The sequence below is a fragment of the Meles meles genome, chromosome 10 (assembly GCF_922984935.1).
Source record: "Meles meles chromosome 10, mMelMel3.1 paternal haplotype, whole genome shotgun sequence".
Taxonomy (NCBI): domain Eukaryota; kingdom Metazoa; phylum Chordata; class Mammalia; order Carnivora; family Mustelidae; genus Meles; species Meles meles.
In genome coordinates, this window is record NC_060075.1 from 54,108,049 (window position 1) to 54,121,690 (window position 13,642).

The 13,642-nt window shown below is 50.4% G+C and overlaps 1 long non-coding RNA gene across 1 annotated transcript; it reads left to right on the top strand.

Annotated features, from left to right (window-relative positions):
* Positions 1-2,462: 2,462 nt before the first annotated feature.
* Positions 2,463-8,131, top strand: LOC123952189. The gene is made up of 4 exons (XR_006820570.1): positions 2,463-2,519; positions 4,088-4,214; positions 7,475-7,633; positions 8,016-8,131. It is a non-coding gene; the product is annotated as an uncharacterized LOC123952189 (long non-coding RNA).
* Positions 8,132-13,642: the final 5,511 nt, after the last annotated feature.

Here is a 13,642-nt window from a genome sequence, read left to right on the forward strand (position 1 = left end):
GAAAAATGTTCCTGTTCAAATTAGCAAACTTCAAAATGAACTTTCTGGTCCTGACCCTGGTGTTCTCACTACAAAGTCCTATTTCAAGGACAGAGAGCTCCAAGGCTGGCTTGGTTCTTCTCTGAGGTCTTCTGGATCCCCACTGAGCTGCCTGTGTATTTGCTTTCTGCTCATTGCTTAACAAACAAGATTCCTAAAACTTTAGACCAGCTAATGTTCTTTGGTAGAGTGTCCCTGTTCCAGAAGGCAGCACAATTCTGTCCTAGCAGAAGCCGCCAGCATCCTTTCCCAGCACAAGGAAGGCATACCCGCAAGCAAGACAGATGTGCTATGCAGAAGCGTGCGGTCTGAGCATATGCCCTTGGCTCTGGAGGTCGCGAGCTGAGAACCCCCCTCCAACCACACTCAGAACCGGGTCCAACCGCGGCTCTCAGTTTTGTTTCTCTTACCGTGACATGATGTTTGCTCAGGAGGAACTTGACCTACTCCTCAGCCCTACTGTGGCTCCTCATTATGCCTCCCCGACCCCCGCTTGGACGGGGGCAGTCTTCGGGGGGAGTGGGTAGGGTTCCCTATGGTTAGTTTTCAGGGCATTTCTGCCAGCAGGTCATTTCACTCCTCCCCACAGCAGTCCCGGAGTAAATTCTGCAGCCACCCCTGACCTGGGGGTAAAGGAACTGCCAGTCTCTCCTTGCATAGCGCTTGCACTCCAGGGAGACAGTGGGCAGGGGAAGGGTGGGAGCCCTTCCCTGCTGGCCAGCCGCACCACCTCATCATTAATTTCCTGCTAAAACTGTACCACGTCCCAGATCTTCCCAATGCGCCTGGGCAGTTTGCCCTAGGAAGACAGTAACACGTCTGTCTGCTGAGTCACTTGCTCCCAATACCTTGGGCTGTTTCTGACATCCCCGGGCTGTCACCTGGGTGTCACTCCGACATCTTGCGAGTGGGGAGGGTGGAAAAGCCAGGCATTCCTCACTGGACTTCTCTTCTCCCAGAAGACCCACAGGCGGTCCCAGTCTGGAGCCGGCTGGCCTGAGAGGCTATCCTGGGAAGTGGTACTGACCACTCCTCCCCCGAAGGCCCCTTTCCTGCTCACAGATCTTTGGAGGGTCCCACGTTGTCTGTGTGTGGTTAGGGGCTGTAATTTCTAGTTAGAACTTGTGTGAAAATAATCATGTTCTAAAAAAAAAAAAAAAAAAAAAAAAAATCATGTTCCGAGAAAATCTCTGCAGTGGACCACTTGTTCTTACAGTTCTGACAAAAACAAAACCAAAAACAGTGCAGCAGAAAGATTCAAGTCTTGGGGCACCTGGGTGGTACAGTTGGCTAAGCGTCTGACTCTTGATGTCAGCTCAGGTTGTGATCTCAGGGTCATGAGATCGAACCCCGAGTTGGGTTCTGTGCCCAGCGAGGTGTCTGTTTGAGATTCTCTTCCTCTGCTGCTCACGCTTTTGCTCTCATTCTCTTTCTCTCTCAAATAAATAAACCTTAAAAAAAAAAAAAAAGGAAAGAAAGATTCAAGTGTCAAAAATAATTAGCCCACATGGAAGACTTAAGGCAATGGCAAGATCTTTCCCAAGTTTTATGACAATAGTGGGTCTCTGGCATCACGTAACTCAGAGGTCCCTTTCTCTGGGGGAATCTCACACGGTGATACACCACCAGGCCAAGTCCATGGTGTGGCGACCATCTTGTCTCCCCACTCCGACACCCCCTGTTTGTCAGTGTCTCCACCAGCAGCCCCATCCCATCCCTGAGACTGAGCTCAGACCTTTGCTGTCCAGTCTTTCCGTCATTACAGTCACCTACCTGTGTCCTTCCCTCATCACGGGCAGTCCCATGAATTCCCCCCCATAAAATCTCCAAACTGCCCTCAAAAATTTTGTTTCCTAAAACACAAATGTGATCATGCTTCTGCCCAGCTCAAAATCCTTCAGTAGCGCCCCAGGCTATAGAGCGAAAGCTCAGGGGCATGCAAGGGCTTTACCTCCTGGCCTCTGCTTGCCTCTCCAGTGCCCAAGACATCAGGCAGCTGCCCCAGGAGACTGATAATTTGGTTCCCTCTTTAAACCGATATTCGGGGCGGGGGGGCAGTGGGGAATTGGCACCTAGAAAATAATTGCTAAATAAGTAAGTGTATGCGAGGCTTATTTGCTACTTTCAAAGTATTAAACCTTAAAGTCCTATAGATAATTAATCCGCAGCTAATGATGAGGGCGACGCCAGGAGACCTTCAGGGTCCCTTCCAGCCACCGGCTGCTAAGAAAGCTGGTGCAGATCCGTGACTGCTAGAGCTAATTAGTTTTGTTTTGCTTTGGGTTTTTTCGTTTTTTGTTTTTTGTTTTTTACCGAAGCGACTTGGCTGACGTGGGAAATAACTGTTCCTGCCCCCTTTGTATTCACTTGACCCGGCTCCGGCTCCGCCTCAAACTGGAAGGGAAAAGGCAGGGGAAGGGGGCCGGAAAGGAGCCTGTTTCCTGTCCTGCGCTGATGCTGACTCCTCAGTCCTACCAGAGGTGAGTGCCGGCGATAAAAAACCCAATAAAGGCCTTGGACTCACTAGGCGGGGGGCTGCTTCTGGGTACCCAGCCTGCAACTGCCTCCTGTGGGGTAAGGAGGAGACGCAGTAAGGGAAAATTGTCCATTCAGCGGCCTCTGTGTGCCCTGCTCTGCCGTTTGGCCCCAGTGTGCCTTCTCCCAGCCCCCTACCGGGATCCAGCACCCAGGCCTGCCCTGTCTCTTCTCTCCCCCCACCCCCACCCCACCCCACCAAACACACTCCGCCCGAGCCCCCTTCCGTCCCTACCAAGTAAGGCTTGTCCTCTCTAAAGCCCCCTTGGGAGATCCCATCCCCCACAGGAATCCCTTATCCCTGAGTTCTCGGGATCAGGGCCCACCGGTGCTCTCTGGGGAACCACCCCGTGTTGTCTTGCCTCCCATCCAGGGCAGGCTACCTCCAGGGTCAGGAAAACGCTGAACAGCATAGCCTCTGAGGCGGACTGCCAGGCTGAGGTCAGGCTCAGACATTGAGGAGTTGGGCGAACTAGTGCAAGTTCCCACCTTGATTTTAGCTGCCTTTTCTGTGTATCATAAACGGGGGCTCAGGACTCCTGGGTGGCTCATTTGGTTGAGCAGCGGCCTTCAGCTCAGGTCATGGCCTGAGTCAGGAGTCCAGGGATGGAGTCCCGCATCAGGCTTCCTGCTCAGCAGGGGGTCTGCTTCTCCCTTTGACCTTCCCCTTCTCATGGCCGCTCGCTTTCATTCTCTCTCTCTCAAATACATAAAGTATTTAATAAAAATAAGATAAACTAACCCGGGGTTCATATACTCCCACCTCACAGGGTGGTACGAGAACCACAGTAGGATGCATGTAAAGTGCTGACTACAATGCCCGGTATGCAGTTGGTGCTCAAGTGGTAGCAACTGATAGGGATGAAGAAGACGACGATGACGGGGGCGACTGGATGCATGCCAGCAGATTTGCACCCACATTTCTACCCTCCTCTAGGCAAATCCTTGAACTTCTCTTACACTTACTGCTCTCAATTGTCAAACAAGAGAATTAGCACCATCTTTGCCACCGGGCAGCTGTGACCATGAAACGGACGGTGCGTTTGAGAGTCCTCTGTGCGTGTTAGAGTGAGATACGAGTAGATTTCCTTTCGAATCCCCACGGGCCCCGTGTGACCCTGGGACAGAGCAACGGCGCCCTGAATGTTTGCTGATTGATCTGAGCAAAGATGTCTGCATAGAGCCTACAAAGCTGGGGTCCTTCCAATGTCAGCATTCACACTGTCATTCAAGATGAACACAGAGAAGAAAGGCATATCAGGCCTTGGGCCTATTCATACCTGATCCGGGGCCACCCCACCACTTGCAGCTCTGGGGAGGGCTTTTCCTGGGCCCCTCCCACCCCATCCCCTGCAGGCCCCCTGCTCCCACCCCAGACCCGGGAACCCTTGGGCATAAGCTCCCCCTAACAAGCTTCGTGCTTCCTGGGGGCAACCTGTAGAAGCATCATGCTTCTGACCTGAGACTGAGGACAGACGCTTGTCCTCAATGGAATTTTCTGTGGTTCATTTAGAGTCTGTTGAGGCAAGCACTAGAAGACTGAGCCCAGACTGAGCCCTGGTTGGAGATGACAAGCCCTTTGTAAGGCAGAAAAGCCCAAGAGGTCGAAAGCAGGAGGGACAGCCCACGCTGGACTTCAGGTTACACTTACCTAGTGCTTTTCTTCCCTAAATCACCCAGTAACTTTGTCTCTCCCTCGCTCCTCTCTTAATAGTAAGCTAATGCTAATCTGTATCACGCTTCATCAACTCCCTCACACACATTTCTTGAGCACCTGTGTGTGGCAGGGAGTCTTCTAAGTGGTGGAAAAACGGCCACAAGCATAACGAAGATCCCTTTTTGGAGCTCCAGTCCCCTTGGAGAGCTAGACAATAAATAGGATGCAGAAGTAAAATCATTGGGAATAGCTCAGACGGTAAAAAGGAGGGAAGGGGAAGGGGATTGGAGCGTGCCAGGGAGGTGGGTACAATGTTCGACAGGTCAGCCAGGGGAGGCCATTGCTGTGGGTTGCCTTGGTCCCCAAAAAACTCCCATGGTGGAATCCTAACAGCTAGGATTTCAGAACGTGACCTTAGTTGGAGATTGGGTCTGTACAGATTTAAAATCATGTTGCCGTGATGGGTCATCTAGTAAAACTGGTGTCCTTATAAGAACAGCAAATTCGGAGACCACACAGGGAGAACACTGCCCGAACATGGCGACAGTTGCTTCAAACCGAGGAGAGAGGCCCGGAACAGACTCTCACTCACAGCCCTCGGAAGGAACTGACCCTGCCAACACCTTCATTTCTGATTTCCAGCCCCGGAACTGCGAGATCCAGTTTGTGGGACTTTGTTATGGGGGCCCTGGGAAAAGAGTAGAGACTTGGTGAGAAGAACTGAAATGAGGGAGGGAGCCAGCCTTGCAAATCCTTGAGGGAAGGGCATCCCAGGCAGCAAGAACAGCAAGTGTCAAGATCCTGAAGGTGCACCCAGACTTTTTTTTTTAAAGATTTTTTTTTTAATTTATTTATTTGACAGAGATCACAAGTAGGTAGAGAGAGAGAGGGAAGCAGGCTCCCTGCTGAGCAGAGACACCCCACCCCCCATGTGGGACTCGATCCCAGGATGATGGGATCACGACCTGAGCCAAAGGCAGAGGCTTTAACCCACTGAGCCACCCAGGCGCCCAGTGCACCCAGACTTTAAGGACCAGCATGGAGTCTGGTGTGGCTGGAGCCAGTCAGCGAGGGGAGAGAAGGAGAGGAGGCCAGAGATAATACGTCCAGAACGCACAGAGCCTGGGTGTTTCCTCTAGCTCAAAGGAGAAACCACCGGAAGGTTTGAAGCAGAGAATGACACGCTCTGATTTGTGTTTCAGCAAGATCATGTTGCCTGCTGACTTCCCAAGAGACCAAAAATGGGGTAAGCGTGGAAGCCGGGAAATCAGTTAGGAAGCTACTGGAGTGATCCAAGCAAGATACAATGGTGATTTCCACCAGGTGGGGTAAGTGGGGTGGTATGAAGTAGAATAATTCTAGATATATTTAGAAGGTAGGTATGCCGGTAGGTACTGACAGACTGAATGTGGAAAGAAGGAGGAGTCAAGGTTAACCCAAAGGATTTTGGCCCGAGAAACTGGAATGATGTCATTGTAATTGTCTGGTATGAGAAAGCCGTCAGAGGCAGCAGGTTTGAAGGAGACTATCAAGAGCTCAGTCTGGGATGTATTGGGCTTGAGGGGTCCACTGGGGAGCCCACAGGGGTTTCTCTACACCAGTCTGGTGTGTATGCTAGATATGCTGGACATTCGTGCCCATCCATTTCTGGAATTTTCACCAGGGTCAAAGGGAAAAGCTGGGTCTTGTGTAGGATGGGCATGTGCTTCTGGCTGATTTAAGCTAAATAACACTCCTTCAGACCGTGGGCTCTGCGCTCCAAGCATGCCCGGCACAGCTGTGTAGAATGACGTGGAAGCACCCATCCCTTCCAAGGGCCACCCAACATATACCACCCCGCTGGGCAGCAAGCTCTCCGTGGGGCCACCAGCAAGGCTGCCCACACAACTCGCTTCCCTGTCAACCACACCTTCAACTTTGACTTCACCACGTTCCTTCCGGGGCTGCATTCTCATTCAGACTTCCCATCTGGGGAGAAATGAAGAAATATGAGTTATGATTTTGTCATCCCAGATTCTGGGGACTGCAGTTAGCCAAGTGGAATGCAATATGCCTAAAACCGGATTTCTCATAGGCCCTCAAAACAAGTGTTTTAAGGTGGTCCTAGGTTTGCAACTCAAAGTTTCCGTTGTACAGACTTTATCCATTATAAGAGAGAACTTTCTTTTAACTTCGGAACAATCCTGGGAAAAAGGATTTTTTTTTTTTTTTTTTTTTTTTTTTTTTTTTTTTTTTGCCACGTGCTCGGCCCGCTCACAGTGCACTTTCGGTGCCTCATGCTTATCCTTGATGGACGGGGGCCCTGCAAACGGTCGTGACCAAAATGCGAGACATTAGCGACATCTGGTGGGCATGCGACTATCCTGCGCAGAACTTCAACCTCTGTTGAAACTGCGGTTCTTGTGGGGCGGGTGAAATCGGAGGACACAAAGGGACCCTGTCAAGGCCGGCAGCAGAGCGAGAGGCGAGGGCTGTGCTGCCGTCCTTGCCGGGCCTCGGGCTAGAAGGCTTTGTTCTCTGTTTTTCCAGCACAATGCAGAGCCTTTTTGAAAATACAGAAATCAGGGAATGAGAAAGGAGCCCGACTACAGAATGCTGATGCTTGAAGGGTTGGGGGGGGGGGGGGGCACTGCCACCTGTTGTCTCCTTAGCGGATGAGAAGGGTGAGGGCGGGCTGGGATGACTCAGCAAGTCCCCACTCCTCCCAGCTCCCCGCACTGGCCGTGCTCTCCGGAGAACGTGAAAATCCCAAACAGGGCGGAGCGGGCGCCTCCCATCTGACCTCCGCTTCCCCCTCTCCTCCGGGACTGTCGCCCACCCCCCATCCCACCCTTCTCCCCATCCCACCTGGCTTCACTCCAGCCCAGTTACATCTTTCAGGTACCCTGGCTCCCAGGCCTTCGGACTGCTCGTTCAACAACTGGTGCAGAGCGGTCCTCCGTGGCCTAGGAGGCGCTGTGCTACACCTGGGACTAGGTTGGCGAAGCCGACTTACCTGCCCCGCGGGGCGTCAACTGCCCCGCCTGCATCCCCTCCTTGACCTTCAGGAAAGTGGCTCTTTCCCGGCCCCCGGCCTCCTTGGCTTTCCCTCTGAGGGTAGCCTCTGGACCCTCCCGCCCCTCAGGTTGACCTCCTCCAACGAGGCGACAGCCTGTGCACTGCTGCGCGACCCCTCCCCTCCTGACTGGAGTAGATGGTCTCTCAGGGAACAGACTGCCGTCTTAACCACTGATTTGGTGGCAGGTAGTGGTGTGGTTGCTGGAAGGCGAAGGTAACTGTCACGGAGCCGGGGACAGGACACCAGTGGCTACACATGGGAGTCTCTCCATCACGAGGCCACCTCGGCCAGGGGTCACTTCAAGACCCTGGGAGGGTGGCCATAACCGTGAACCTGCCTGACAGGTGAGCATCTCCCACAGCTGGGGTTGAGCCCAGGGAGGTCCCCTTTGGCCCCTCCCACTGTTCTGGGGTCTGTCTGTCCAAAGACCTGGTAGCAATTTCAGCATGTTCTGAGCCCTTATGGCTCAGGGGAATCCAAGTTCTCTTTCCCAGAGCAGATTCCAGGTAAGCCAACCGTGAGGTTCGTGGGAGCAGCAGTCGGTCCCGGAGTCTAGAGTGCACATTGTCACGTTCCTCCTTGAGGCTCTGGAGCGCCATCCACAGCTCAGAGCAGCGTGGGAGACATTAACTAAGCTGTGCTCAGAAACAACACTCATGCTGGTTGGGGGTGTGGGGAATCCTCCTCCTCTGCTCAACTTTCTCCTCTGCTCTGTTGTCCCAACAGTCCTACCAGGGCTGATTACCTGGGTGGCTCGCCCTGAAGGCTAAGGATTTCCACTCTCCTAATGGCTGAGCAGCCCTGTTTCCTCAGCCACTTAAAAGCATCTGGAACACTCCTAGGTATGGACTCAATGGGCCACCTGCAGCCCACTAGATTGGGGTATTGGGAATGGGGGACACACAAAAGGCTAAGACAAAGGATTATTCCTTCCCTCCTCCCGTCTTTCCCATAAAAGAGCCTTGAGGGCAGATCCAGGAGGAAAAGAGGGGAAAGTCATCAACTTTTCATCCCTCAGGCACTTACATTGGCCCCAGTAGTTGCCACTGGGGCGTCTTTGTTCTTTGCCCCAAGCACAGTGAGGCCACACTTCTCTGGAAAGGCCAGAGTCGAGATGCTGGGACCAGCCAACTCCCTAGAGGAACCGTTTCCATTGTGCATTGAAATTCCCATTTGCCTGGGGCTGAGCTTCCCTTCCGAATCAAAGAGGTCAGTAAAGGCCTGGGACAAAGCACAAACAAAGCCTGGAAGCCAAGAGCTGCTCATAAAACTGGAGACAAAGTGGGCATTTCAGAGCTGTGCCGCAGTCGCAGTGTGCATGGCCCCTTCTCCGGCTGGCCGTGCCTGGCCACTTGGTCTCCAAACACTCCCTCCGTTTTGGAGATGCCCGATTGGTTTGAACCCAAGTCTTGACTGTTTCCAAGTGGAATTAGGGAGGATCGACAAGAAAAAAGGCTCCCTCTGGTTGGCAAATTTGGTACCTCCTGCCTTTCCTGCTCCAGTAATAAGCCCTCCCGACTTGGAACACTAGATGTTGTTATTTTGTTAGTTACCTTTTTTTAAAAAAGAAGTTCTCAATCTTGTTTTTTGTTTTTGTTTTTTAATGGTGCAGATCGTGGCCATTCAGAGCTGCTTAACATCTTCAGTTAGATGTAAAACAAAACAAAACAGTCCAGTTTTCTCCTACTCTTCCCTCTACGCTTTGGTTTATTTCACTCAGTTCTGTAGTAAGCCCAGATCCTGAGTCAGGAAACCTGCGTTCTGGTTCCTGCTCCACCTTCTTCCCAGATGTGTGACCTTGGGCAAGTCATCTCTCCCCTCAGAGCCCAGTTTTCTAACATTCTGTGACTACACAGAATCCCAGAGAGGGAGGAGAGACGGCTTGGCTAGCTCATTATCTCATTAGGTGGTAACTGTTTTGATTCTCTATTGGAGAATTTGTTCATTCATTCACTCATCCATCAAATATTTAATATATGCAGAATCATCATAGGTATGAAGCTACAAAGTTGACTACTGTGAACAGGCAGCATGCCATGGTGGAAAGAGGACTGATTTTCTGAAGGACACAGCCCAGGTCCCTCAGCACTAACTAGCTTTATGGGCTTTGCTGAGTTTTTGTAACTTCTCTGAGCCGTAGTTTTCTCATCTGTATGATGGGCTCCTTGTCTAGGATGACTAGCCATCCATCCCCTTTTACCTGAGATTGAGGAGTTTCCTGGAACCCAGGACTTTTAGAGCTAAAACGTAGAAAGTTCCAGGCAAAGTAGGGTAAGTTGGTCACCTAAAAATGAGAGGCGAATTGGAGGGACACAGAGCTTTCTATGTGTAGCACAGTGTCCAGCATCTAGTGGCCGCTCTAAAAATAGTAGTCCTCTGCGCACAAGAGAAACATGCACACACACACCCCCATAACATGATAAGGAAAAAATATAAACACACAAATATGGTACAGCTAAGGTGGCACATGGAGGAGCCAGACTTTGGAGAGGAGCAAGGAGAGGCTGCAGAGAGCCAGAGCCCGCGGAGATGGGCATTGAAGGGGCAGGTGGATTTTATCGGGTGAGGTGATGACTAGGAAGGTGTGTCCTCTGTGTGAAACATTTGTAAGCACGCAAAGGCTAACTAACAGCTTAGAGCTCTTCAGGGTTGCTCTCTGGCTGCTAACAGAGAGGTGCTGGAAGCAGAGAGGCCAACCAGAGACTAATGTCCTAATCCATGGGGAAACAGGCCGGTGACTGGTACTTAGGTGGCCGCGTGGGTGCACAGGGAAGGTGACAGATTGGAGCGAAATTTAGGAGGTAAGATCAAGAGGAATTTGACTGAGAATGAATTTATTGAGTTAGATAAATAAATGAATGTGTGCATCTTGGTAGATGTTCATAAGGAGAGATGTACCCTGGGACCTGCCTGAACTTCCAATGACATTTTTTATGCACACAGTAAATGTGATGTGGAGAAATAATCCAGGCCAAGTTGGGACTTTTGTGGACCCTAGACACTTTGCTTTCATGGAATCCTTCCTGCAGTAAAAAAAATAAATATATAAGGTATGCATATATAAAGAATAGCTGAGTGTATATGTATATAAACATATTGGTATAAAGATGAATATAATCCAGGAATATTATATTCCTTTTTGACTCTTGATTTTAAAAGAAATTTTAAAACTTTTGTAGGTCCCTAAAAGGACGGTGGGCCTTAGACTGTGGGCCTGTGGTACTTGAAGGATGATGAGGCAACCACCAGATTCTGCGCCTGCGAACTTTTCTCGAGTTCAGTGTGAGCGCGGAGCGCCATCTAGTGGCTGCCACGCTTGCGGTGCCGCTGAGCGCTTCAGCCCCGCTGGAGAAAGGGGATCTGCAAGACCTTCAGTCAGGGGTCCCAGGCCAGACCCAAATATCTATCAGTTGGTGAATGGATAAACAAACAAACAAACCGCAAGAAATTACAGTATATACACAGATTGGCAAACATTCAGCAGTAAAAAGTGACGAGCTACTGTTGAACACAAGGTGGATAAACCTCAAAGCACAACACCAAGTGAAAGAAGTTAGACCCAGTGACATGATATACACTTCGATTTATGTGAATTCTAGAAAAGGCACAAGTATAGGGACAGAATTAGATCATAGTTTGCCTGGGGCCGGGGGTTAGAGCAATGTATAGTGCATTAACTCTACAGATGTACAAGGAAACTCTTCTGGTCTGAATGTGTCCCCCTCCATATGTTGAATCCTAACCCCAAAGGTTGATGGTATGAGGAGGTGGGGCCTTTGGGAGGGGATTAGGTCACGAGGGTAAAGCCCTCATAAAGGGGGTTAGTGCCTGGTAAAAAGAGGCTCCATGTGCAGATACAGAGAGAGGGGGCCAGCTATAAACCAGGAGGCAGGCTCTCACTGGAACTTGACCTTGCTTGTTCCTTGATCTTGGACATTCCAGCCTCCAGAACTGGGAAAAATACATTTATGTTGTTTGCAAGCCACCCAAATCAATCAGGAACATTCTGGGGAGATGCATATATTTTTCATCATGATGATTGACATGTTTATATTCCTGTAAACATTTCTCAAAGCTCAACAAACTGGGGCACCTGGGTGGCTCAGTCAGATAAGCATCTGCCTTCTGCCCAGGTGCTAATCCCAGGTCCTGGGAATGAGCCCTGTATTAGGCTCCTTGCTCGGCAGGGAATCTGCCTCTCCCTCTGCTTTCTCTCTCTCATCAAATAAATACATAAATTTTTTTTTTAATCTCAAACTGGTAATTTCATTGTCAATTATTTCCTGATAAAGCTAGCTAAAAATGATGTAATGTTAAACCTCCAGAACAGACAAATTAAATTAGAATCTCTGGAGACAAGGCCCAGGTGTGTTCAGTGCTTCTCAAGTACAGTCAGGATTAAGAATGACAGCGCTGTGCAGAGGGGATTCCGGAGAAGGCCAGCTTCACTGAGGCACCCCCCAGTGGGAAGGTGTAAGTGTGAAACCTTTTTTTAGTAGCTCCTCCACTGGGCTCTGTTCAAGCCTCCCTCCACATCTCAGACTGACTCTTCCTTTCCAATCACCTCCTTTTTTTTTTATTTGTTTTAAGCTTTTATTTTATTTACTTATTTGACAGAGAGAGACAGCAAGAGAGGGAACCCAAGCAGCGGGAGCAACTGTGTGAGCTGACACAGAGTACTGCAAACCAGAGAAACTCATGGAAGTCTTGGTCTCCCAGTTATTTCCTGGGAGTGGTCATGCAGACATGGCTGCCTGCTCATGTGACTGTCTTCCGTCTCAGCCTCTAGCCTGCAGCCTTCAGAGAGCAAGCTGAAATCACATGGTCCACGGTCCCCACCGTACATCACTTTGTTGGCATAGACTGGTGTGACCCAAGGCCCCCATGTAAACAAATACACTCTTCTCAGGACATTCCCAGGGCTCAGAGATTACTACCCGGGAGCACAGCGGGGCCAGGCCTTTTTTTTGGTGCAAGCTTCATCCTTCACTGTACACAGGCCTATCTGTGTGTCCAGGGAGGGGGGCTGTTAACTTGGTTGGTCTAGCTCACTGTCTGCATAGGTTCCCTGTGAAGATTGGTAGCCCTGGCGTACCTGAAGAATACAAGGACTTGGCGGATTTTCGTTTTCCCTGCCCTTTACTGTAGCCTCTGGAGTCAGAAATGGATCCCAGGAATGCCTGGGTGGCTCAGTCGGTGAAGCACCTGCCTTCAGCTCAGGTCATGATCGCAGGGTCCTGAGATGGAGCCCCCCTCTCAGTGGGGGGCCTGCCTCTCCCTCTGCCTGCCATACCCCTGCTTGTGCTCCATCTCTCTGACAATATGTTAAAAAAAAAAAGATGGATTTCAATCAGTATTTCATACCATCCCATTACTGTAGCAACACAGACAATTTAACATTGAATTCATGACATCCCTGTATTAAAAAAAAAAAAAAAAATCCCTTGGCTATGCAGGCTCCAGGTCCCACTCAGTTCCTCCACTGTGTCCCCTCAGGAGCAAAACCAAAGTCCCCCAGCTCTCTTTTGTTCCTGCCACCCAAGCTTAGCTCCGGACCACACTCTGCTAATCTACATGCATTTGGGAACTTGGCAGAAGGAATGCGTCTTTCATTTCTCCAGGGTCCACCTTCAGCAAGGCACTTGTGATTGCAGACTGCAAGTTACTTTCCTTTCAAGGTTCCTGCTGCCACGTGGGGGACCCCCCTCCCTTTGCAGGAGATCCTCTGCTGCTTCCAGCAGGCTCCATGGACTAGGACTTGGTGCCTCAATTCTGTTGGCTCGCAGGAATACCCAGTGGGACCAGGGCTTTGTTGATTTTTTTCTGAATTCTTTCATGTTCTCATTTCTATGTTGAGGTAACCCCTTCTTTTTTTTAGGGGCAGGCCAGAGGCAGAGAGAGAGAAAGAGAATCCCAAAGTTTCCATGCCCAGCACGTGAGTCTGATGCAGGGTTCCATTTCACAACCATGAGTTCGTGACCTGAGACGAAATCAAGAGTCAGACACTGAAATAACTGAGCCACCCAGGTGCCCAAAGTGACTCCTTTTTGCAATGAGATCCCGTTGCATGTATCTTATCGCTCTTCTCGTGGAATAGCTTTGATTTGCTTTAAGTAAACATCTCCTGGGAATGTCATTCAATTGAGTTGTTTCTGCAAAGACCGCTCGGAATTTTATCTATACACTGTTTCCTCCTCAAAACAGCTGAGCAGATCTAAGTGTTGTAGACTGCCCGGCGGTGTTGATGGAACACTACAGGCACACGCAGAAACAGGGGTCTCTTCCGGGGGTAGGATGCTGGCTTTGCTCTCTGGGCAAGGGCAGGCATCCAAAGAGAAAGCACCTGGGCTTCC